Raw genomic sequence first — 26138 nt, 5'->3', positions numbered from 1 at the left:
ATAAACGAATCTTTTGGTTATATTAAAAATTTTCAGTATGTTAAAAATTTGAATTGGCGCGTAACCGCAACGATGCAACGCAATAACTGCAACACGGTCTTCTTTAAGCGTCCACTCCATATTTAAAAATGAGTAAAATTCTGAAAGTATACATTTTTATTTTCATGAACAATTCGAAATTCGAATTCAATAAACTTTTTTGTGGCTAGCATTCTAAAAGAAAAGTTTTTACTGTGTGACAATACTTATGACCTTACTAGTTATAACTTTTTCGGGTTTGATTTTTATTACACGATGTTAGTTGTTCACCGTGGAAGTCAATCGTGAACATTTGTTTAGTACGTAACTATTTCATAAAAAAAAAACATACCTGCCTGCGGTATTCGAACACGGGCACAGTCGCATCGATACGAATGCTCCGGTCGTCTTATCCTGCAGGCCACGACGACTATAGCTTTATTTCTTCCGAGCCCAATTTTATCTGTAATTATTTTTTCTTACTAATTATTTTATTTAAGGCGTTCAGTGTGGTTCGGATCTTTTTATTTATTAGTTGGGTGGGTGGACGAGCTCACGGCCGACCTGATGTTAAATAGTCACCTGAGCCCATATGCATCTACAACGTAAATGCCGCCACCTACCATGAGACATTAATTCTAAGATCTCATTTTTTACAGTACAGCAACTGCCCCGCCCTTCAAACCGAAACGCATTACTGCTTCACGACAGAAATAGGCAGGTTCTATCTTTAAATCTTATCGATAAAATCGCACAGCGCACTCCTCTAGTCCACACGTTACAATGGAGTACACTTTAACTTTAAGGGAAGCTATTCCACTGGACACTTCTCGCAATAGTGAGTGTTAATTTTTTGCAATCTGCCCTTCGCGTGACATTTTAAATGTTTTGTTTAAGAATAAAAATAAATAGTTTTGCTAGTTGGGTGCTTTTCGGGATATTATCAAAATAACCCTTCTACTAATATCTGTTCATAAAATATTTATAGCTACTGATACCATACACCCCACGCTTTTTTTACAATACACTTTTTTTTACACTATTTTTTTTTTACACTATTTTTAATTCAAATTTACAAAAAAATATTTTTTAGTTGAATTTTCTTTGAAAGCGTGTTTATGTAGTTTTTTTTAACTATTATTTATTTTTCATCTTTTAGTTTAATTTCTATTTTTTCAGTGTTCCAGTGTCCTTCAAAATCGACTTTCCACCTTATAGAAAAAAAAACCCTTAAATGGCAATTTTATATTTGAAGAATTTTCACAAGGAAATATTATCCAAAATAAATGGTATTTTCTAAAAATGAATTCCTTAAAAAAAATGTTTCGCCATTTCTCGTACAAGACCTTATTACTACACGGATGTCATTAAAATTGAAGAGTCTTGTTACACGAGAACCAATTGTTGGCGATACAATATCTTTAAGTTCACAAGGAAACGTATACACGGCTAAAGTATGTATTCCAGTAACGATATAGCCCTGCGGGCGCTATTTCAGTAGATTTCCATATATTAAAATCAATTGAAAAAATATGTTTTCATAAAACAAGAGCAAATAAGCTAAGATTACAAAGCGGTTTGTGATAAGCACAGAAGTCGTCGTGGCCTAACGGATAAGACGTCCGGTGCATTCGTGTCGAGCGATGCACCGGTGTTCAAATCTCAGGCGGGCACCAATTTTTCTAATGAAATACGTACTCAACAAATGTTCACGATTGACACCCACGGTGAAGGAATAACATCGTGTAATAAAAATGAAACCCGCAAAATTATAATTTGCGAAATCACTGGCGGTAGGACCTCTTGTAAGTTCGCACGGGTAGATACCGCCAACCCGCATATTTCTGCCGTGAAGCAGTAATGCGTTTCGGTTTGAAGGGTGGGGCAGCCGTTGTAACTATACTTGGGACCTTAGAACTTATATCTCAAGGTGGGTAGCGCATTTACGTTGTGGATGTCTATGGGCTCCAGTAACCACTTAACACCAGGTGGGCTGTAAGCTCGTCCACCCATCTAAGCAATAAAAAAAAGCACATGAATAAAATCAAAGGTCAAAGCCCCCTCTCTTAGTAGACCGCCGCGGCGAACGGACTTGTTGGCTAACTGGATATAAAACTTAAAGGCTGTTCTATTTCTGTAATTCAATTAAGCGGAATTAAGCTCAAAATAGATTAAGCTAAAAAAACTGCTCTCTTGAATTCGGGATTAATAAGATCGGGATTAAGAAGAAGGTCGTCGGTCCATCTTGTGGGAAGCCTACCCACGCTACGTCTTCCGGTACGCGGTCGCCACTCAAGAACTTTTCAGCCCGATGGTGATAAGATGGACCCACGATCTATTAAGTTTTGCGGGGATCCGCTGGATGCGAGCAGCGCAGGACCGACTTTTGTGGCGAAGCTTGGGAGAGGCCTATGACTTGATAGAATAGAAAAAAAAAAGATGTAAAACTATTATATTTTTTATTGCTTCGACAGGTGTAAGAGCTGAAGATTGACTTCATGCAATGTGATTACTCGAGCCCATTGACATTAGAATGTGAATACTGCCACCCGTTTTGAGATCTGAGGTCTAAGCCTCAGTTTTTTGTATAACGTCTGTCTCACTCTACTAAGTGGACGTATTTCTGTAGATTAGTTTGATACAGCCTAGTAAAGTCATTGGAGCGCCAACCTAAGACCCGTCCGATCCACTCAGAAAGTAACATAAATCTAACTTAACCTGCCCTAAGTTACCGAGCGCGAGTTCCACCAACTTAATTCTAACTTCAACTAGGTAATGTATGTATAATGAATTTTTTAAGAGGCTAGTTACGTACAAAATAAAATGTACGTTAGTCGTTATGTTTGAAATTGGATTTTCGTTGTTGCCGAGAAAACGGAGATTTTTGAGGAGAACCAAATATACTAGCTTACATTACTGGCTTATATTACTGGTGGTAGGACCTCTTGTGAGTCCGCGCGGGTAGGTACCACCGCTCTGCCTATTTCTGCCGTGAAGCAGTAATGCGTTTCTGTTTGAAGGGTGGGGCGGCCGTTGTAACTGTGCTGAGATCTTAGAACTTATATCTCTAGGTGGGTGGCGCATTTATGTTGTAGATGTCCATGGGCTCCAGTAACCACTTAACACCAGGTGGGGCTGTGAGCTCGTCCACCCATCTAAGCAATAAAAAATAAAAAAGGCGGTTATCTTCGCGACACACACACCGGGTCTGGACAAACCAATCGATTCCTGGCCGGGGATGGATACGGTACTTGCCCAGCAAGGTATCCTAGGTCCCCGATGTACGTCTAGGATTAAAAAAATGAGTGAATGCACATACGCACCTGGGACTGCCACACATAGCTCCTGGACGCGTGCACAGTTCTAGATTCACTAGGCCTTTTCTTAATTTATTATAATTGAACTTCACCAGCGGTCGTAGAATTCGGTTATGTTTAAATATTCTAGATTCGGTTGCGTGTTGCTCGGCTCCCTTTCTTAATCCATGTGTTGTGCATGCGATGTCATTTGATGGATCCAAACGTGGAGATCGATCGGCGTTGTAAAATGTCACATTTAAAATTTGCCGCGAAGACGGCACACTAGCTGTGGGGCGTATTGCTGGCCTGGATAAGAAGGAACCACGATTCTGCTTAAATCAGCCGTGAAGCCGTCATCCGTGTCTGCTGGAAGACGACGACCTAACCTACGACCGAATGACATAGCTTACTATGCTATAACAGATGAGTCATTAACCCATTTAAACAAAAATAAACTACTCCGTAACTACCATCCACAGTGGAATCCCTCAGGCCTATCATTTCGAAGGTATAACCAAATTAAACTAATACACACCCTATTATTTAACGGGTTCTTTATACGATTTTCAAGCAAGTTGCAATCATGGCACTTACAGTACTAACTAAATATCGAAAACTCATTAAGCCACAAAAATTTTGCCAGAACCCGTTCAAAATAGTGTGTTTAATGTAGATCTTCTTCTTTGTCTCCACCTTATCTCCATTCTCCTCTATCTGCCGCCATCTCAACACTTACTCCTTTTTTTCTCATATCGTCATTCACACACTCCATCCATGTCTTCTTCTGTCGAACTCTTCCCCCTTTACCTTGCACTACCTTGTAGATAGATACCCTTGAAAAATTAATACAATTGGAAATCATAATGCCATGTCAGTAACAGTTATATTTACACTTTATATGGTTTTCAGGCCGTAAATAAAACACTTCAATGGTAATTTCATGAATGTTTACTGGTGGTAGGACCTCTTGTGAGTCCGCACGGGTAGGTACCACCACCCTGCCTATTTCTGCCGTGAAGCAGTAATTCACTTCGGCTTGAAGGGTATACTTCAGAACTTTTACCTCAAGGTAGGCTTACGTTGTAGATGTCTATGGGCTCCAGTAACCACTTAACATCAGGTGGGCTGTGACCTCTTCCACCAATCAAAGCAATAAAAAAAAAGTTCTCTTAGACCGAGCTTAAAAACAGACTACATTACTGACGACACTGAGTTTCCACGTGCCTCGAAGCCTGTTTGGCCAAATCGTTTACAAATAAGAATATGTCCAAAACATCTAGGTGAATCTTCTGTCTTTTACATTATATTGTTTAAAGAAAATTCTGTATTGGCCCAAGAATCTAATATAGTTCTGGGTTTTGGAACGATACACATTCAAAACAACAACAAACTAACTAACTAAACTAAACTAAACACAACTACAGAAGTCAGTAACCAATCATTAAAGCAAGAAAATGATCAAATTATGTACGCGAAATGAATTGTGGTCAGGTTCGGATGAAAGTTGACTTGGTTTTGAAAATATAGAATAAAACCTAGAAATATGACTTCGACCATTTCCTTTTCACGTACTGTTGTGAATTCAGAAAACCGTTATCGTCTCGAAAGCTCAAAGCTTTTCGAGCTTCGTAACAAAGTTTCGAACTGATATAATTTGAGTAATTGGCTTCGCGCAACCTTCTTTGGACCAGTTAGGTTCTATGTTTGTTTCGTAGTGTATTGTTATGGGAATTTGTGAAACTTCGATAGAATGAAACACAAAATTCTTAATTAAATTATTATGTTGATTTAAATATGTAATTAGATTTAAATTTTTTATTAAAATTAAATTCCTTTAAATATATTTTTTTCATTTAAATATCTTAAAAAATATGTATTTAAATACAATATCACGGTTTCTACGACACGCGAGTCGCGTCAAATTATAAGTATTTTATTCGGGAAAAAATTATCTTTAAATTTTTTATTTTTGAGGGTATATTTACCATAGTTTTAAAGTACATTGAGTGATTGATATTTCGAATCCAGAGTAAGTGAAAGCATACGTTTCGGTCTGAAGGGTGGGGCATTCGTTGTAACTACACTGAGATATAACTAGTCAGGTCATAAGTATTGTCACACAGTAAAAACTTTTCTTTTAGAATGCTGGCCACAAAAAAGTTTATTGAATTCGAATTTCGAATTGTTCATGAAAATAAAAATGTATACTTTTAGAATTTTACTCATTTTTAAATATGGAGTGGACGCTTAAAGAAGACCGTGTTGCAGTTATTGCGTTGCATCGTTGCGGTTACGCGCCAGTTCAAATTTTTAACATACTGAAAAATTTGAATATAACCAAAATATTCGTTTATCGTACCATCAAACGATACAATGAAGACTCTAGTGTAGATGACAGGTCAAGAAGTGGTCGCCCTCGGTCTGTTAGGACTCCAGCAGTGAAAAAAGCTGTGAAGGCGCGAATTCAAAGAAATCCCAAACGTAAGCAGAAACTGTTGGCCCTTCAGATGGGGTTAAGCAGAACCACGGTGAAAAGGGTGTTAAATGAAGACTTAGAGCTTCGGGCATATCGAAGAAAAACAGAACATCGTTTGAATGCTCGTCTAATGGATCTGAAACTGAAGAGATGCCGCGCTTTGTTGAAGCGGTACGCGGGGAAAACATCGGGAAATTCTTTTTTCGGATGAAAAATTTTTTACCGTAGAAGAGAACTACAACAAACAAAATGATAAGGTGTACGCACACAGTAGTGAAGAAGCGAGCAACCGTATTCCGCGTGTCCAACGAGGTCATTTTCCATCCTCGCTCATGGTATGGTTGGGAGTTTCTTATTGGGGCTTAACAGAGGTACATTTTTGTGAGAAAGGTGTAAAAACGAATGCAGTTGTGTATCAAAATACAGTCCTGACGAACCTTGTGGAACCTGTTTCTCATACCATGTTCAATAACAGGCACTGGATATTCCAACAAGATTCGGCGCCAGCTCATAGAGCGAAGAGCACACAAGACTGGCTGGCGGCGCGTGAAATCGACTTCATCCGGCACGAAGACTGGCCCTCCTCCAGTCCAGATTTGAATCCGTTAGATTACAAGATATGGCAACACTTGGAGGAAAAGGCGTGCTCAAAGCCTCATCCCAATTTGGAGTCACTCAAGACATCCTTGATTAAGGCAGCCGCCGATATTGACATGGACCTCGTTCGTGCTGCGATAGACGACTGGCCGCGCAGATTGAAGGCCTGTATTCAAAATCACGGAGGTAATTTTGAATAAACTTTAGTGTCATAAGAATCTATGTTTTGTTAAGTTCATTTTGGTATATGAATGGTTACATAATGAATAAACTTGTTTCAATTATTTTACATTAAACATGTGACAGAATTTATGACCAGACTAGGTATATCTCGAGGTGGGTGGCGCATTTACGTTGTAGATGTATATGGGCTCCAGTAACCACTTAACACCTGTGAGCTCGTCCACCCATCTAAGCAATAAAAAAAAATTAGGAGTATAGTCTAAAGCCAAGAAAGTTTAAAATATTTCGAAACACTCTTGTTTTGTTTAACATAAGCAACACAAATCTACATACTAATATCTGTATTCACTTAATATTTCTAAATAGAATAAAAAAACATACATGTTGTTTCTTTGGTAATTTATGTCTATTTTCTGCGGATGAGCTTAGCTAGTTTATATATCATATTACATATTACTTAGTCTTCATCATCATCATCTTAGGTCTTACAGCCCATGGTGGGCCTTAGCCTGGTCTAGTATGTCTCTCCAGACTGCTCTATTCAGGGTCACGACTTCTGCGGCCCTCTAGTTTCCATATTCCCATATAGCAGTTGTCTTGGTATTCTGGTTTCCTCCATTCCAGCTACATGTTCTGTCCATTGTAGGCGTCCAATTTTTATAGTCATTATGATATGAGAATCTTAGGATAGGATTACTTAGTCTTACCTAATCTTTTTCCTAATATAAAAGTGAACACAATCCATAAGAAATCTATGTAGAGTAGACAATTTTTAAATCGCATCGGAGTCGCAAAATTGTCAGGAAATAAATGTTTTTCTGTTATTACCCTTACAAGTTCAGGTAAAGTGTAATTCATTATAAGCATTAAGAGAATGGGTAACCAATTTTTCACTCGAACAATGATGGTATTCGTCTTTTATTGCCGTCTCGATTCGCAGGCATCGGTACGAAAATATGTGGGCACAAAGCGAAAAAGGCTGAAAGCTGGAATCCAATTTAAAAGTTGTATAAGCATAAAGTACAGCCTGTCCTAATATTGTTGAGTAAGTTTCGTAAAACCTTTTCGGATATTTTTGTTGATTTTTGTTTCATTTTCAAAGGCGGTGTTTATTTTTGAAGTGAAAACTTCTTTAGAATCGTTGTGATTTCAAACCGGATGCAACGGAAAAAACGACAGGTAAGAGACACAAATACAAAAACGTGTAGGATGAAGCCAGCAAAGAATGAGACAGAAATATACATACTATTTAATACAGCGCCATCTATGAGATTTTTTAATACTAACGTGTGTATGAAAGCTCTTATAGTGAATTTTAATTTAGGATTATACGTGAAATTAAAATATCAATTCACAGAGGGCACTACCTTACAATTATTTACTAATGACAAAATTTTACATATACTTAAGACGTTTAGGATAATTGTATTTTAATTTTGGAATGTTTCACTTCTACCACGTGTGAATTGTTGTACTCTTGGTTGGCCTTTTCGATATTCCAAACAAGCTCTTATAAACAGGCCAGATAGTTTTATACTGTGTAATTATTCAGAGGACAAATGGGCACGATACAGTAAGATATACGCCATTAATCCTTTTGATGTACAACCACGTAGATTTGGAAGGCTTATAGGACAAAGTAGGGAATCCTACAACAGCCGTCGCACCCTATTAAAAGCATCTCATGGTCCCATGCAAATCCTCTCATCCAAAATTCATAAACGGATTCATAGTTGGGGCAAAAATATTTGAATCGTCATTATGTACCGAAAGTTCCAGAACTAAATTCTAATTTGATACCAAATATTAAAATGATCTATCATTAACTCTCGCAATTATTGAACCATAGGATTATTATACTTGTATTAAAATTCATCTAGGTATTTAAAGTGTAGGATGTGTCATTCGGACGAGAATTAGATGATTTTACTGATGGTAGGACCTCTTGTGAGTCCGTACGGGTAGATATCACCACCCTGCCTATTTCTGCCGTGAAGCAGTAATGCATATCGGTTTGATGGAGCTCTGGTAACCACTTAACACCAGGTGGGCCGTGAGCTCGTCCACCCACATAAGCAATAAAAAAAATAAAAATAAAAAGATGTGTGGTGTCGTGGGGCACCGGATAAGAACAAAGTTCCTATAAAAATATTCATTTTAAGTTCTATTCGAGGTATAAAGGAAATAATTATTCGGGTAATACATTTTTTATGAAGATTTTTTTATTGATAAAAATAAAAATAATCGCTAGGGTCAACCACTCCGCAGTGCAATGGAGCAGCCTCGCCTTGGGGAACCGCCTACATGATCACGGTATCCCCTACGTAGGTATGATTTAGCAAGAGAAATACGAGAACGTCTATCAACTGTGTAACATTTCGTCACCGCGATTCAGGAATTGTTGAATTTACGTGCAGCGACATCTGTTGATGACAAACTAAATAGAAAAACTCTAACGTTACGGACGTTTTTTCCCGGTTAGGGTACCCCTCCGCATCGTCCCATAAGGAACTTCGTCCCAAAAATAAAAATCTAAGAAAACAATTCGATTCGATAATACTCCCTTTTACAATACTCTTAGTTTACCTAAGTTCAATAAATGAAATCCTAATGCGATTTCTTTCTGCCGAATTACAATCACGTGAAATGACGCTTAAAATGCCTCTGAACAATAAAACGGCGAGTACATCTGCTAACATGGAGTACAGAACTTGAAAAGGCGAAACGCAGGGCGCCCACTGAATTCTTTATGACTGCTGTAAATCTAGCGTAATCGTAAATTTTGCAGACGCCCGGCGCGACCCGACGAAAGGGCTCCGACCCTTGCAAGGAAATGGATATTAACGTGAAATATCCCCAACTTTGTGTTAAACTCGAAGGTTCAACTCGTGAAACAAACGATCAATAAGTTCCCTTGTTATCGAAGTTGTTAGCGCTTCGAATTCTTGGCAGCGTTTTCCGAATAGGCAAATGTTACGGAGTAAATTGTCGTGGCCCGAATGATATGACGCATGTGCTCGTATCGAGCCATACGATTTTGCGTGTTGGGATCTAGCAGGCAGGTAGCTAACGCGTCACAAACCCCAAAAATAAAGTAAATAGCACCTGTTCACAAGCGCCCTTTCAAATTTTGCGTTATTACTGGTGATAGGTGTAAGCCCACGTGATATATTCATCAGACTTCAATTTGATTGTTTGATTTTTGGGAAAGTTGTTGGATTACGAAATTGGGCTTTCACCTATTCATCTTCTATCTTCTTAGCAACACTTTCTGTTCGACTATTTGCAAATGATAGAACCGAAATAGTGAACAAAACTGGTTTCAAGTTTACCGAATGTCAAACGTCTCTTGCAGCTCTGCGTTTAGAGAAGAAATCGTCGAAACAAAACCTACGCCAATGTGATTAATAATTATATTCTAACATCTTTGCGTACACTAAAGGCCAAAGTTTCTTCCTTTAGTTAACACAGTTCTGTTCCATAATTAATACTACTCATTTAAAAGGCATCGCACAATCAACCGTTATGATAACTCCAACCAAATACACCAAAAACGAGGTATTAAAATACCTAATTATCCATCATTCTATATCCGTTATAAACTTCTTTCGAAATCCAGAATTAGATTCGGTAGGCAGCGGCTTGGCTCTGCCCCTGGCATTGTTGAAGTCCATGGGCGACGGTAACCACTCACCATCAGGTGGGCCATATGCTCGTCTGCCTACAAGGGCAATAAAAAAAAAAGATAGTTATTTGCAGAACTCTCCATATTTAACTTTATAGGAACGATATTACTTCGCTTTAGAGGTTGCATTTTATAAAGTATTCTTTATGGTATTTTTTATTCATTTGGGATCATTGTTCTTATTAACTTTGGTCAGATCACGCACCATTAGATTTTTTACAATTGCAGAATTTATTCGCAATGACGTGTAAAATGATTCGCGTAGCAAATGGTAGGGTTCAAACACAACGCATGAATGGAAGGTGGGATGTGGTTTTTCCCTGTTTAAAATTCCAATTCTGAACATTTGATTAGATGGCTACCCAAAACACCAGGCAACGCGGCATTGCCTTCCCTTATCCAGTTTTTTGATCGACGTATCTAGGTGAGGGTATCACTGAGACAACGAAAATATAGGGTTTTCAGTTAAGATAACTAAATTCCTCTAGGGTTGTTAGTATGATGATTTAATCTCATAATGATTTTTATGTGATTAAAAATCAATCTATCAATCAACAAGCCCATTGTCCTTCGTTCTTTGCCCTTTGTCCGTTGATTTAATTTTTGTATATTTTACAGAATGTCTCTCAGTTCAGTGTTCCTATGGGTATAGGCCTACTCAAACATTTTCCATTATTGTCTTTCTTTAGCAACCCTCCCCTAGTTAGGATCGGCCGTTAACTTTAGCTCATCATGATCCGATTATCTCATCATCTCTGATTATCTCATCATCTCATTAAAAATACTTTATAGTAATATTTTGAAGAGGTCCTAGTTAGAGCTTAGGGTATTACGTTCCTAGTATCCTTGACAGTGTCTTCGCATGATTTTCGAATTAACCGCTCTTGCACTGTCTAGCTGTAAAGTGATCGATTGAATACAAGAGTAAAGAATCATTTGTAATTGCATTTACGTTGATAATGTCTGTGAGCTTCGATGTCCACTTAACGCCAGGCGGACCGTTAGCTCTTTCACCCGTATAAGCAAAAAATAAATAGTTGAATTAATAAAAGAGGCTGGCAGCTATTTTATTAATATTAAAGGCAACGAAGACAATTACTGCTGTTATTCTAAGATAAAAAGAAATCACTTAAAAACAATTCACCGAGATTGTGGTTTTGACAGAAGCGGAATCTATATATTAATACGTGAAGCAAAAACTTTGTATCCCTTTTTACGAAAATTGCGCGGACGGAGGAGTACGAAATTTTCCACACTTATAGAGAATATAGAGAAGAATTGCACAATGCTAATTTTTTTTTAAATACTGTATTTTACGCACACACGCATGCATACTATTTATTGTCAAACTTTTGTTCTTGACGTCTGTGGTCAAATTGAGAATAGATTAAATATTATTTGTCTTTGTTAATATTTTTTTATAGTGTAGTCTTGGCGAAATTTATGATTATAGAAGTATAAAATACAATCATAATAGTGTACAAACTTACAATTCCAATTAATTATAGTCGAATTTCGACTACTACGGGTTCTAATTAATTCCTAGTATTCTGTTAGGCCAGCGTACGTACTAACAAAGCAAATCAATACTCAATAAAACGTACAATTGATTTGAATCATCCGTGTGTTCGTTTTGTGTAGCATTTTTCCAATTCTCTGAGCAAGATCTATCAAAACATTTTTTATTGCTTATACGGGTCAACGAGCTCTTTTTTTTATTGCTTAGATGGGTGGACGAGCTCACAGACCACCTGGTGTTAAGCGGTTACTGGAGCCCATGGACATCTACAGCGTAAATGCGCCACCCACCTTGTCTTAGTATAGTTACAACGCTACCCCACCCGTTAAACCGAAACGCATTACTGCTTCACGGCAGAAATAGGCCGGGCGGCGGTACCTATCCGCGCGGACTCACAAGAGGTCCTACCACCAGTAAAAACGAGCTCACGTTCCATCTTGTGTTAAGTGGTTAGCGGTAGTCATAGACATCACCACGTGAATACTACCTTCCGCTACCCTTACATTGAACACTTGAGATCTAAGTCTGAATTGTGAAACAATGCTTCAAACTGGAATCACTGGCTGGCAGCGGCTTGGCTCAACCCCTGGCATTGCTGACGTCCATGAGCGACGGTAAACACTTACCATCAAAAGCGGGGGTATGCTCGTCTGCCTACAAACGCAATATATATATGTATATGTTGGCGCACGTCAGGGATGGCTGAGCGGTAGTTTCCGTCATCACTCGTATTCGATTGAACTCAGTTTAGTCAATAAAACTTTTCAATAATAATTATTGAAACTCAACACACACAAATTTCACAATGACAGGATAAACCGACAGTTTCGTTGCACATACCTACAGACCGACAGACCGACTGACTGACTGACTGACTGACTGACTGACTGTCAGAGACTTACTGTCTGAGACGGACGGAATGACTGTCTGACACGGAATGCCACGACTCTGTCCACGTACCGCCATTTTATACTGTGGCGTTACGGAGTCTACCCTTCATTTTGTGATATTTATCAAAACAACATTTCATCATTTAAAATAATAATCAAAACCACCGTCTTAATATTACTAAAAGTCGTTATCCACGACATATATATATAAAATTAGAATCGATTTCGAAATGCCACCATAGTTACGTGAACAAGCTTTACGTAAAAAATAAAGTTGTTGCAGAACTTAATTAAAACATGTACTGTATTGGATCGATAATTAATATAAATCTATTATTTCCAAGAAGGAACGTACTACGGGATAGCAATAACGGGATGAATTTATTTTAAATAATTTTTATTTTGACGACAAGCTGACCCGGCAGACTTCGTAGTGCCTCAATCGATAAATAAAAGACACATCAAGGGGACACATCAAAGGAAAAACAAAATTGTTATTTTTATTTAATTCCGAGCATTTTCATATTTATCTACCTTTTAAACCTTCTCCTTACCTTTACAGATTGATTGTGGTGGGAAAAGTAGAAGGGAAAAGACCCGCCGGCCGGCCACCAAACCGTTGGTCGGATCAGATAACTGCGCTCACTGGACTCTCTGTTGCGAACGCCCTGAGAGAAGCCGAAAACCAAAGAAAATGGAAGCTGATGGTACAAAGAGCCACGAAGGGCTTTCAGGGACACGAACTTCACCAAAGGAAGTATGCGCGACTAAGAAAAAGAAGAAGAAGAAACCTTCTCTGGACTTCCACAAATAATTAAAGACCATAATTACCCAAATCGGTCCAGCCGTTCTTGAGTTTTAGCGAGACTAACGAACAGTAATTCATTTATATATATATATATAGATAGATAGATAATTTTTATTTTGACGATATACTGAAAGCAAATCAATGTTTGGACAGTGAAAAAAATCAATTCAGTGCGCAATCAAATCGGATATCGCGAACACTCTATTCGCGTACGGTTTTTTGTTTTTGATTCTATATCCGTTTCTGTGAAGCGCATTTGCATTTTAAATTTCGAAGCTACCATACAGTTTTGTTGCAGAATTTTTAAATAATGCTTTTAGGTTTATTTTTCGGGAGACAAGCTCGCAACAAATTTCACCAGTTACGGGAAATGGACTGTTATATCCTAGTTATTATACATGGTCTGTCGTAATTAGAGGATAATCCGTTAACCGGGGGTAGCCCGGATGTTAAACTCTAAGAAAATCTACTTTGTATGTCAGGGTTGCCAGCACTGCGAAAGTTGTTAATATTTTTTGTGATTTTTGTTTCTAAAATCTTCTATCGTGACTAGTACTTTTTGGACGCGAAAAACTCTACAAGCAATATGCCCTGCCCACTGCCACTTCAACGTCGCCATTCGTTTGGGCTATGTCGGTTACCATGGTATTTTTTTATTTTTTATTGCTTAGATGGGTGGACGATATTAAGCTCACAGCCCACCTGATATTAAGTGGTTACTGGAGCCCATAGACATCTACAACGTAAAGGCGCCACCCACCTTGAGATATAAGATCTAAGGGGCTGCCCCACCCTTTAAACCGAAACGCATTATTGCTTTACGGCAGAAATAGGCGGGCTGGTGGTACCTACCCGTGCGGATCTTCTCAACGGGTCGCGATTCCGATCTGGTATCAGATGAAATCGCGAACCAGCCGCCCTTGAGCTATTTTGTCTCCTTCTGGGGCTCGGAAAGCTTTGTTAAAGCAAATCCCACCACTCCTGGCTAAGCTGGTGTTCGCCCATCAGTCCTGGTGAAACTGGATAGGTCGCTAGGACATCAGTCGTCAAACCTCTTTTAAAAAATAAAAATTCTGTAGCTAAATATTTCTCAAATGCACAGCAGTCAATATCTATTTTTTCCTTTTGATAGATTTAAATTTAAATGCACTATAGCATTTCGTTCGTATGGTGTTTGCTTTATTACGATTCTATTTGCAGCAGCCAACACCGAGCGCTATCAGTATTCTATATACAGATGGGACCACAGTGGAATTTCGATCAGCTACTTAAATTTACTTGATACTATAGCGTTAATGTCTTGAAACATAAAATATATTTTTATATTATATTTTTCGCGTTGGGTAGCAAAGCCGCATTGCGAACTTTAAAGATATTTTGAGACGCCTTTTTTATTCCTTAGATGCGTGGACGAGCACAGCCCACCTGATGTTAAGTGGTTACTGAAACCCATAGACATATACAACGTAAATGTGTCATCCATCTTGAGATATAACTTCTAAGGTCTCAGTATAGTAACAACAGCTGCCCCACTCTTCAAACCGAAACACATTACGGCTTAATGGCAGAAATAGGCGGGGTGGTGGTACCTACCCGTGCGGACTCACAAGAGGTCCTAAAAAACTACCAGTAAAAATCGGTTGTCTGTAAAGTCGGTTTACTGACGATAATTGAACGTGACAACGTCATAAGAAAATACTGATGGAATGGTTTCAGTTTTCAATTATCGCAATTATCGTTGCTATAAACAATTGACACCACATTCATTTTTCACTGAACTTCATACTTGACTAAAACATGTAAATGTATTATTGTATAATAGCTGTCCACGCGGATGCATCGCTCACTCAAGTAGGAGAGAGACAGATGTCGAACGCTGCCGAACGCGGAGGCCGATTATGCCTCTTTTTCGCTTGCTGCTCGCTCTCGCTTGCACTTCAAAACTTAAATGGAACGCCTCAGAGCGAGGTAACGCCGCATGAGTCATGTTTTTTCGTGCATGCAGCCGGCTCCATCGAATTATAAGGCGTTGTCACATCAAAAAACCCTCCTATCTTTAATACATTGTCCTGTAAGTTGCATGCATTTTGCTATAAAAATCGGAGATAAGCATCGTACAGTTAACTTAGTTCGAGTAACTGTCCCATAGATCCATTCTGGTTCTTGACAGACTGTCGTGCTTACACAGTGTTTGACGTAAGGTTTTTACTTCTTCCATGCAAGATATTCAGGTAGAGTTTTCAGCCAATTTCATCATGCGAAGATGCTCTTTAGTACCAAAGTGCTTAGCGAGCTCCTGAAGCAAATCTTTTAGCTGAATTTTACAGAACCTGTTTGTCTGTATTTTTAGGTGTTACTTTAAAATTTCAATAGGTTGTTTCGGGGGAGATGTTTAATTAAAGAAATCTTCTTCGGTCTTCGCCGTGAACCGCATCTTAATGCTAAGTTTATGTCTCCTTCGAGCGTACATTGGAAAACGTATACTGGAAAAATCAAGTGTGACGAAATTGAATTCATTGATCGAAGTTTTTATATACCTACTAGCTGACCCGGCAAACATTGTTTTGCCATATATAAGATTTCTAGGGAATTTCTAGTGTAGAAAAAAAAACTAACTTATTGTAAGTGTGTAAGGATGTGGTAAATGAGTGAAAGAGGTATGTAGTGCTGTGAACGATGAGGGAATATATAATAAAAATAACAAAACCTCATTCAACCACATAATACCTCATTATAATAAAAAAAATATGTCCAAATAAAAAAAAATATGTTAGGGGTGGACAACCCTAATCACTTAGGGGTATGAAAAATAGATAGTAGCCGATTCTCAGGCTTACTGAATATGCATAAAAAAATTCATGAGAATCGGTCAAGCGGTTTCGGAGGAGTATGGGAACGAACATTGTGACACGAGAATTTTATATATTAGATTTAATAATATTTAATAAAACACAATTACATAGTTTGTTTCTATTTGATTACCGCAATGCCTGATTTCGCTTATTTTGCGTCAAAATTAACTTGCTTAAAATCAAAAAGACTTCTTAAGAAATTCTTAGTCCTCGTGGCCTAAAGGATAAGACGCCCGATGCATTCGTGTCGATGCAACAGTATTCGAATCCCGCAGGCAGGTACCTATTTTCCTAATGAAATACGTAATACGAATACTTAATTATTGTTCACGATTGACTTCCACGGCGAAGAAATAGCATCGTATAATAAAAATCAAACTATATAATATAATTTGCGTAATTACTGGTGGTAGGGTATCTTAGAAGTCCGCACGGGTAGATACCACCACCCCGCCTATTTTTGCGGTGAAGCAGTAATGCGCTTTGCTTTAAAGGGCAGGGCAGCCGTTGTACTACTAATTACTTTGATACCTGATTTCCTTTCAGATTTGTCAGAGCTTTCTTTCGATTTGAACTTGTCTTACTGCAATTTCGCTGCACTGCGTACGTATCGAAGCCTCTACGTTACGTTGATATTTTACTTTTTTCGTGTTGTCCGTTAGTTCCACGAGTAACTAGGGTTTCGTTCACAGCGGCGTCCTTTGACATCGCGTCAGTAGCTTCAATTATAATTAAAAATACCACGAATATTGACGGTACAAAAATTGTTTGCCTTAATTTGAGAATATGGTTCGAACAATGGTGGTAGGACCTCTTGTGAGTCCGCACGGGTAGGTACCACCACCCTGCCTATTTCTGCCGTGCAGCAATAATGCGTTTCGGCTTGAAGGCTGGGACAGCCGTTGTAACTATACTGAGACCTTAGAACTTATCTTAAGGTGGGTGGCGCATTTACGTTGTAGATGTCTATGGGCCCCAGTAACCACTTAATACCAGGTGGGCTGTGAGCCCGTCCACCCAGCTAAGCAATAAAAATAAAAATGTGGTGTCGTGGGACACCAGGTGGGAACGAAGTTCCTTCGGCTAATGTAGAATCGACACAATTTGCAAAAAAAGAAATGGTGCTCAATTTTATGTAGGTTTTCTTGGTTTTTCTCTTAAATTTTGCTGATTACTTTTTATTTAAGTACGGGAAAGTATTTACGAAATTCAGTATTTTAGGAAATAATAAATTACGTAAAATAAAAAAAATAGTAATTCAAATTATCAATTAAAATAACAAAATATATCTCTTTATTTTTGGTTGACAACATAAAATTACATAGAAATAGAAATAATTACTAAATAGAGAGAGAAGGGATTAGAGAACGAAAAGAAAGAAGGAGAAAGAGAAAGGTATTATACACTACTCGCTTGTGTATGCGACTGCCGTGCCTGCGCACTTCTCATTTAGCGGTTTTATTCCACGCACTTTTTTCCACGGATTTTTTCTTACTTTTTACTATCACTATTCAGTGTCCTTCTTACGGGAACATAATAACAAAGCGAGTTGAGCGGTAGGCAGCGGCTTGGCTCTGCTCCTGGCATTGCTGAAGTCCATGGGCGGCGGTGACCACTCACCATCAGGTGGGCCGTATGCTCGTCTGCCTACAGGGGCAATAATAAAAAATAAAAAACAAAAATGAAATTTCATATTTATATGATGTTTTTAATCAGCCGACTATCTAATGTTATGTTACGGCATGAAAACTGACATTATTGAATCGGTGGCGCATTTTGCAATTCTGAGCGCTATGACGTGAGTTCGATTCCCATGCTGAGAAAACATTCGGGCGATGAACAACTTTGTTTGCTCTTTATCTGATTATGTTATAATATTTTTTGATGTTTAACGTTTTGACTCTTGGCTTTGATTTTGACTAGACTTTTGACTTTGACTCGGTGTGATTTCTATTTCGTTACATTTTACTGTTTGATTGGTTCTTGAGTTTCAATCTAATTGTCATAAAATTGTACTTAGATCATAGGATCTGAGAGATGGGTGGAATTTCGGAGTCATTTGAAGGGCAAAGCCAAGTTGGCGTCCAATATGCTAGGAGTCTTTAACAGAGCAAAGCGGTATGTCACGCCTGGACAAAGACTTTTGCTTTATAAAGCACAGATCTGGCCTCGCGTGGAGTACTGTTCCCATCTCTGGGCCGGGGTTCCCAAATATCAGCTACTTTTATTTGACTCCATACAGAAGAAGGCCGTTCGGATTTTCGATAACCGCATTCTCACGGAACGTTGGAAACCTCTGGGCCTGTTCTATGGGGAGTGCTCTGAGGAATTGCTTGAGATGATATCATAATCTCGTTTTTACTATTGCACCGCCCGCCACTAGAGTAGATCTTATCCATACAACCTGGAGTCATTGCGTTCATCCACAGTGCGTTTCCAGAGATCTTTTTTCCACGTACCATCCGGTTTTGCAATGAGCTCCCCTCTACGGTTCTCGTCTACGGTTCTCCTCCTTCTTCAAACGAGGCTTGTGGAAAGTATTAAACGATAGATAGCAGCTTTGCTCTGCCCCTGGTATTGCTGAAGTCTATGAGCGACGGTCACCACTCATCATCAGGCGGGTTGTGTGCTCGTCTGCCTACAAGGGCAATAAAAAACATTTAAAAGGCCACAATTATCTTTATGATCATCGAACTGCTTGCCGCCTGAAGACTGGCGGACGCAAACACAATCACAACTTAACAAAATAATTGACTTTAGCATTTTATAGAAGCTAAAAGTCACTATAACATTGAGACATCCGCGTAATAAATTGTCTTGTGGCCTGCGTACGAAGTTTCCCCTCAACCCTTATTAAGGGTGGAGCGCGATTAAGGGCGGTTATACAGTATTTTTGTTTTTCATGAAATAAATAATTAAAAATTAAAAAAGCCTTTTATTTCGTAAAAGTGACATAAAAACACAAATTAATGCAATGTGATCTATGCTATTAATTAACTAATAAATAATATGTTTGTTGAATAATATTAGGTATTATTTCCCACTTGCAAGAACCCCTCCTCGGGTAAAGGGTTCCTCCAAGGATAGCCAATCTTCTCTACATAGCGCAATTTTAACCCAGTTTGTAGTTGCTACTTTCTTTATATCGTGTTCCCATCTAGTATATGCCCTTCCCCTCTTTCTTTTTCCTAGTGGGCCCGTCCATATTATTACCTTTTTTGTCTATCTCTGGTCCTGAAGGCCTGCAACATGTCCAGCCCATTTCCATTTTAAAGTTAAGACTTCAACTAGTACATCAGTTGCTTTGCTAATTTTTCTGATTTTTGACTGACGGATTTTCTGTATTTTCTTTAAATTTAGCATGATACGCTCCATTTCTCTTTGGCATGTGACTGTTTGGTTTTTTATATTGTTACTGAACTTCCATGGTTGACATCCGTATCTATAATAAGCAAGGCAGAAGGCAATAATTTCGATTTTTTTTCCTACCTAGTTTAGAAGTCGTCGTGGCCTAACGGATAAGACGTCCGGTGCATTCGTGTTGAAGCGATGCACCGGTGCTCGAATCCCGCAGGCGAGTACCAATTTTTCTAATGAAATACGTCCTCAAACAAATGTTTACGATTGACTTCCACGGTGAAGGAATAACATCGTGTAATAAAAATGAAACCCGCAAAATTATAATTTGCGTAATTACTGGTGGTAGGACCTCTTGTAAGTCCGCGCGGGTGGGTACCACCACCCTGCCTATTTCTGCCGTGAAGCAGTAATGCGTTTCGGTTTGAAGGGTGGGGCAGCCGTTGTAACTATACTTGAGACCTTAGAACTTGTATCTCAAGGTGGGTGGCGCATTTACGTTGTGGATGTCCACAACGTAAATTCGTCCGTTCGTTCGTCCACCCATCCAAGCAATAAAAAAAAAAAAAAAAAAAAAAAAAAAAAAAAAAAAAAAAAAAAAAAAAAAAAAAAAAAAAAAAAAAAAAAAAAATCGGAAACGCGACCCACTGAGAAGATCCGGCGAGAAACTCAGTGGGCTGAAATTTAGAAGTTTAGTTTTGAGATTAGGCTACTCTTGAATATTTCTCTTAAACTCCAATATTTGTTCCATGTTAATGTTTTTTTTTTAATACATTGTAATAAGTATTAAAAATATAAATCACCGTTACGATGGACCGACCAAATAAAGGCAGCTCTAGACGGTCCAGTTAACGAGTGCACAAGACGGGCTGCGGTACGCGAGGAATAGCAACGTCTGGTGAAGCGCACCACCACCCGAAATGATGACCACGACCACTCTGCCAAGAGTGCATACGACTGAGAAGAAGAACTATTGCTGAAATTAATCAGATATTATAAGAACTATTTTTACGATTTAATCTCTAGTTTTTCTGTCATTATATCAGTCTCAAAGCGTTGAATATTTTACAGTTTGCGTAGTCATAGACGACTATAACTAAATGACAATAATAAATACGAGATTAAGCCGTTACAGTAGATAATCTAATTCTCACGGATCGTTTGGGAGCCTCTCGGTCTACGGAGAGACTTTGGTTTTTTCATCTCTACCCCGCCTGGGAACCTCGTGGGAGGTACGGCCCCCGTCCCAAATAAAAGGGTTTTTTTCGGCAACGACCAAATAGTGCGCTCTATGGTTTGAGTATAGAGATATACTTACTGAGTACTAAATACACGTGTTGTTGTATCAGCGGGTGTTCGTCATTAATAGCCAATATAAAAGATTAGGCTGTACGGCATGATACCTTTGCATTTCCAGTTGGAAAAATAGAACTACTACTACGGTCAATGCTATGAAAAAATTAAGGTGGTCAAAAATAAATAAAGATTAGTTATGGTGTCGTATGGGTGTTTTGTGTTTAAAGAACTTTAGAAGTAATAGTGCGAAAAACGTTGTAATCTCTGCATTACCCATATATATTTATCGAAAGTACCGATCATTTATCGATTAATATCGATAATCGAACCAGGACTTTTGCAACATCAACTACACTATCGCTTGTGTGCTCCCGCAGCAACTTAGGCCCAACCCCATTACTACCGCCCACTTTGTTATCTATAATTACGGCAGTAATTACTGGTATAGTTTCAAACTACCGCGTTAGACCGACGTATAATGATTTTGCCAGCTGCGCAATGACAGACAGACTTACGATTTCATAGTTGGTTGTAATTACTCAATCGTATAATTCAAAGTTAAGACCAAATTAATCTTTATTAGTAGTGTTCTTATACGCTGGGGTTAAACAAAATTCTACCAAAGTATAAATTAAAACTGTATTATCATTTAGAACGCTCACAGAACACTTTAAAATTCTTAATTCACTTCTTCCGCTTCGCTTCAGGTGATCTTCTCGCTGTTTCGCTTCGAGTAGTTCCGATTACTAGCAACGCAACGCTTTTATAGTCGATACGACTGTAGGTGTTTCTACTATATTTATGTATATTAGTTCATATTATTTATTAATTTACATTGTACACCTACGCAATATTTAATATTATATCATGTTTAATTACGTATTCTATAACACACTCTCATACAGTACACAAATACGCTAAACAATCATACATTCACAACACTACTCAAAACTATATTATTTACACAAGCATAGTCGGGCGCAACCGCTAGTATGCGGCAAAGACCCCGACTATGTATAGCTGCGTACGTACTGGTCGTCGCCTGCGCCAAGACTCGGCCGCCGCTCGCGGCCAGTCGGGTTTGATCAACGCTACGCTAAGACTGTGTCACTCCTCGACTTACGCGTACTCTTTTGCTTCGTTACGATTTATTGCTTTTGTCTATTTTGTATTATTGTGTTTGAACTTGCTACCGCTTTATCTGTGCCTTCTGTACTCCGTAATTTCTCCTTCTAAATATTGTTATACCATCTGTGATTGGAAATAAACTGTCCATCCAATTACGGACTCGTTATTGTGCCGCCCGGCACTGGTGACCTTACCACCACCACCAACGACAACCAAACTGGTGACCCACGACTACGAGCACCCAGAGGGACAGAAGTCGGAATCCAGCGGATCGGACACGGCGCGTTCGCAGGTAACTACACGACCACGGCGACACGTCAAGATGGCGTCGCCTGTCGGGCCAGCGTGCCCGAATACAGAACTACCCTCAACACACATCAGGATACCACCGTTCTGGCCTGAAAAACCCGCAATATGGTTTGCGCAAGTAGAAGGACAATTTGCCATCATGCGAGTGACTGACGAGACGGCAAAATTTTATCATATATTGGCCAGCCTCGATCGCCAATATGCCGCCGAGGTAGAAGACGTGCTCACCGGTCCTCCCGATTACCAGCGGCTTAAAGAGGAGCTGATAAAAAGGTTGTCGGCGTCCCGCGGTAACAAGGTGAAGCAGCTATTGACGCACGAGCAGCTCGGTACCCGCAAACCGTCACAATTCTTGCGTCACCTACAACACCTCGCCGGACCGGAGATCCCGGAGGACTTCCTGCGGACTATATGGACCAGCCGGCTACCAACCACGTTGCAGCCAATCGTCGCTTCGCAGTCGACGCTTCCATTGGACGCACTCGCTGAGCTCGCCGACCGTGTCCACGAGATCGCAGCCCCAGTACACCACGTTGCGGCAGCCGTGACGTCATCATCATCATCGTCATCTCAAATCGACAGGCTGTCCCAACAAGTAGCGGAGCTGACGCGGCAAGTCAGCGCCCTGACGACGCAGGTGCATCATCAACCGCGGCCGCAGGAGCGCGGGCGCGAACGTGGACGTCAACGACAACGCAGCCACTCATCATCACGCCGGTCGCAGTCACACTACCGCAGGTACCCCATTTGCTGGTACCACAGCAAACACGGTGCCGAGGCGCGAAAGTGCGTGCGACCCTGCGACTACAAGGCGGGAAACCCGACAAGCAGGCAAGTGATGGCGACTCGCGACTGCCACAACTCTACGGGTCGCCTTTTCATCAAGGACCGCAGCAATAATATAGACTTCCTCATAGACACTGGAAGTGACATTTGTGTTTACCCTATTTCTAAGTTGTGTGAACGCCGTTCTAAAACTAGTTATCAGCTCAGTGCTGCCAATGGTACAGTTATAGATACTTATGTTTATACGCAATTAAATGTTAATTTAGGTTTACGCCGCAACTTTCCATGGCGCTTTGTTGTTGCTGACGTCACTAAAGCCATTATAGGCGTCGATTTTTTGTCTCATTATCGACTCATAGTGGACGTCAGCCAACAAAGATTAATCGATAGTCTTACCAATATGAGCACTGTAGCCAGTCTAGATGTAAATAATAATCGTGTTACTAGTGTTAAGATAATGACAGGTGGCGACAGTAAGTACCACGCTATCTTGGCTGAATACCCGGAGCTAACACGCCCAGCTGGTACTCCAGGTATTGTCAAACACAACACGAAACACTACATACGCACTACACCAGGTCCACCCGTAGCATGCTCACCCCGTCGTCTCGCGCCGGACAAACTTAAAATTGCAAAACAAGAATTTAACATTATGATAGCCAACGGAACTGCACGTCCGTCTGACAGTCCATGGTCATCCCCGCTTCACCTTACTACCAAGAAGGACAACGGTTGGCGACCATGTGGTGATTACAGACAGTTAAATTCACGCACAATACCCGATCAGTATCCGATTCGTCATATACACGATTTTTCACAAAGTTTGTCTGGTTGTAAAATTTTTTCAGTCATCGATTTGGTAAAGGCCTATAATCAGATACCAACAGCGGAGGAGGATATCCCGAAGACCGCGATCACCACGCCATTTGGTTTGTTTGAATTTCCTTTCATGAATTTTGGACTTAGGAATGCCGGTCAAACCTTTCAGAGATTTGTCGATGAAATGACGCGTGGCTTTGACTTTTGCTACCCGTATTTAGACGATTTTCTATGTTTTAGCAAAACGCCACGTGACCACGAGGACCACTTGCGCCAACTTTTCAACCGTATGAAAGACTATGGTGTTCTCATCAACCCGGCCAAGTGTGTTTTCGGTGTGCCCGAAGTCACATTTCTCGGGTACCAAATCTCTGAAAGGGGCACAAAACCACTGGATAGCAAGGTTGAAGCAATCAACAATTTCCCCCCACCAAAAACCGTCCGAGAACTCAGACGATTTTTGGGGATGGTTAATTTTTACAGGCGATTTTTACCTAACGCCGCTCAGATTCAAGCCCCGCTGAACGCCTTGTTATCCGGTTCTGTTAAAGCTTCTCATCCGGTAGTCATGGAAGGAGATTCACTCAGAGCTTTCAAGGATTGCAAGAAAAGCCTTGCTGATGCAGCATTGCTGGCTCATCCTGACCCTCAAACCAAATTAGGTCTAGTTACGGACGCCTCCGATACCGCAATAGGTGGAGTACTTCAGCAGCTCAAAGAGGAAGGTTGGCAGCCATTAGGTTTCTTCTCCCGCAAGCTGAGCCCGTCACAGATGAAATACTCTCCGTACGACCGTGAGCTCCTTGCGATTTACGAGAGCATACGCTACTTTCGGCACATGCTGGAAGCTACCCACTTCACAGTCTACACTGACCACAAGCCGCTATGTTACGCTTTCCACCAGCGGAAAAGTAACTGTTCACCACGTCAGTATAGACACCTCGACTTCATCTCGCAGTTCACCTCGGACATCGTCCACATCGCCGGTAAAGATAACGTGGTGGCAGATACCCTATCGCGCGTTGATGAACTGCAGACGCCTGTCGACCTAGAAGTGATGGCCAATCTACAAGCCTCAGATGCTGAACTTCAAGACCACCTAACAGGCGAGACTTCTCTTCGCCTAGTCCAGACGAGCATACCTGGGAGTCGTGCCATTTTGTACTGCGACGTCAGCACACCGACACCCAGAACCTTCGTTTTCAAGGACCTGAAAACTTGTACTCACGTATTCCTTAAGGAAGAAGTGATACGTGGCGCATTACAGCCAGCTTACACGGGTCCACATGAAGTACTCAAGAGAGGCGCCAAAACGTTTGTTGTTCGCGTCCTGAACAAAGATATGACAGTAAGCATAGACCGCCTTAAGCCAGCTTATATACTGTCGTCCGATGTTCCAGTACTCCGGGGCAACATACCAAAACTTCCCGATTCCGACCTGGATCCAAAACCAGATCCAGAGCCTCCACACCAGCAGACGACTCGATCGGGGAGGAAAGTACGTTTTCCCGATTATTATCGACCTAAGTAGGTCTCTGGAGGGGAGTGTTGTAGGTGTTTCTACTATATTTATGTATATTAGTTCATATTATTTATTAATTTACATTGTACACCTACGCAATATTTAATATTATATCATGTTTAATTACGTATTCTATAACACACTCTCATACAGTACACAAATACGCTAAACAATCATACATTCACAACACTACTCAAAATTATATTATTTACACAAGCATAGTCGGGCGCAACCGCTAGTATGCGGCAAAGACCCCGACTATGTATAGCTGCGTACGTACTGGTCGTCGCCTGCGCCAAGACTCGGCCGCCGCTCGCGGCCAGTCGGGTTTGATCAACGCTACGCTAAGACTGTGTCACTCCTCGACTTACGCGTACTCTTTTGCTTCGTTACGATTTATTGCTTTTGTCTATTTTGTATTATTGTGTTTGAACTTGCTACCGCTTTATCTGTGCCTTCTGTACTCCGTAATTTCTCCTTCTAAATATTGTTATACCGTCTGTGATTGGAAATAAACTGTCCATCCAATTACGGACTCGTTATTGTGCCGCCCGGCACTGGTGATCTTACCACCACCACCAACGACAACCAAAA

Source organism: Bombyx mandarina, chromosome 24 (assembly GCF_030267445.1).
Source record: "Bombyx mandarina strain Sakado chromosome 24, ASM3026744v2".
Taxonomy (NCBI): domain Eukaryota; kingdom Metazoa; phylum Arthropoda; class Insecta; order Lepidoptera; family Bombycidae; genus Bombyx; species Bombyx mandarina.
This window is presented reverse-complemented; position numbering follows the sequence as displayed.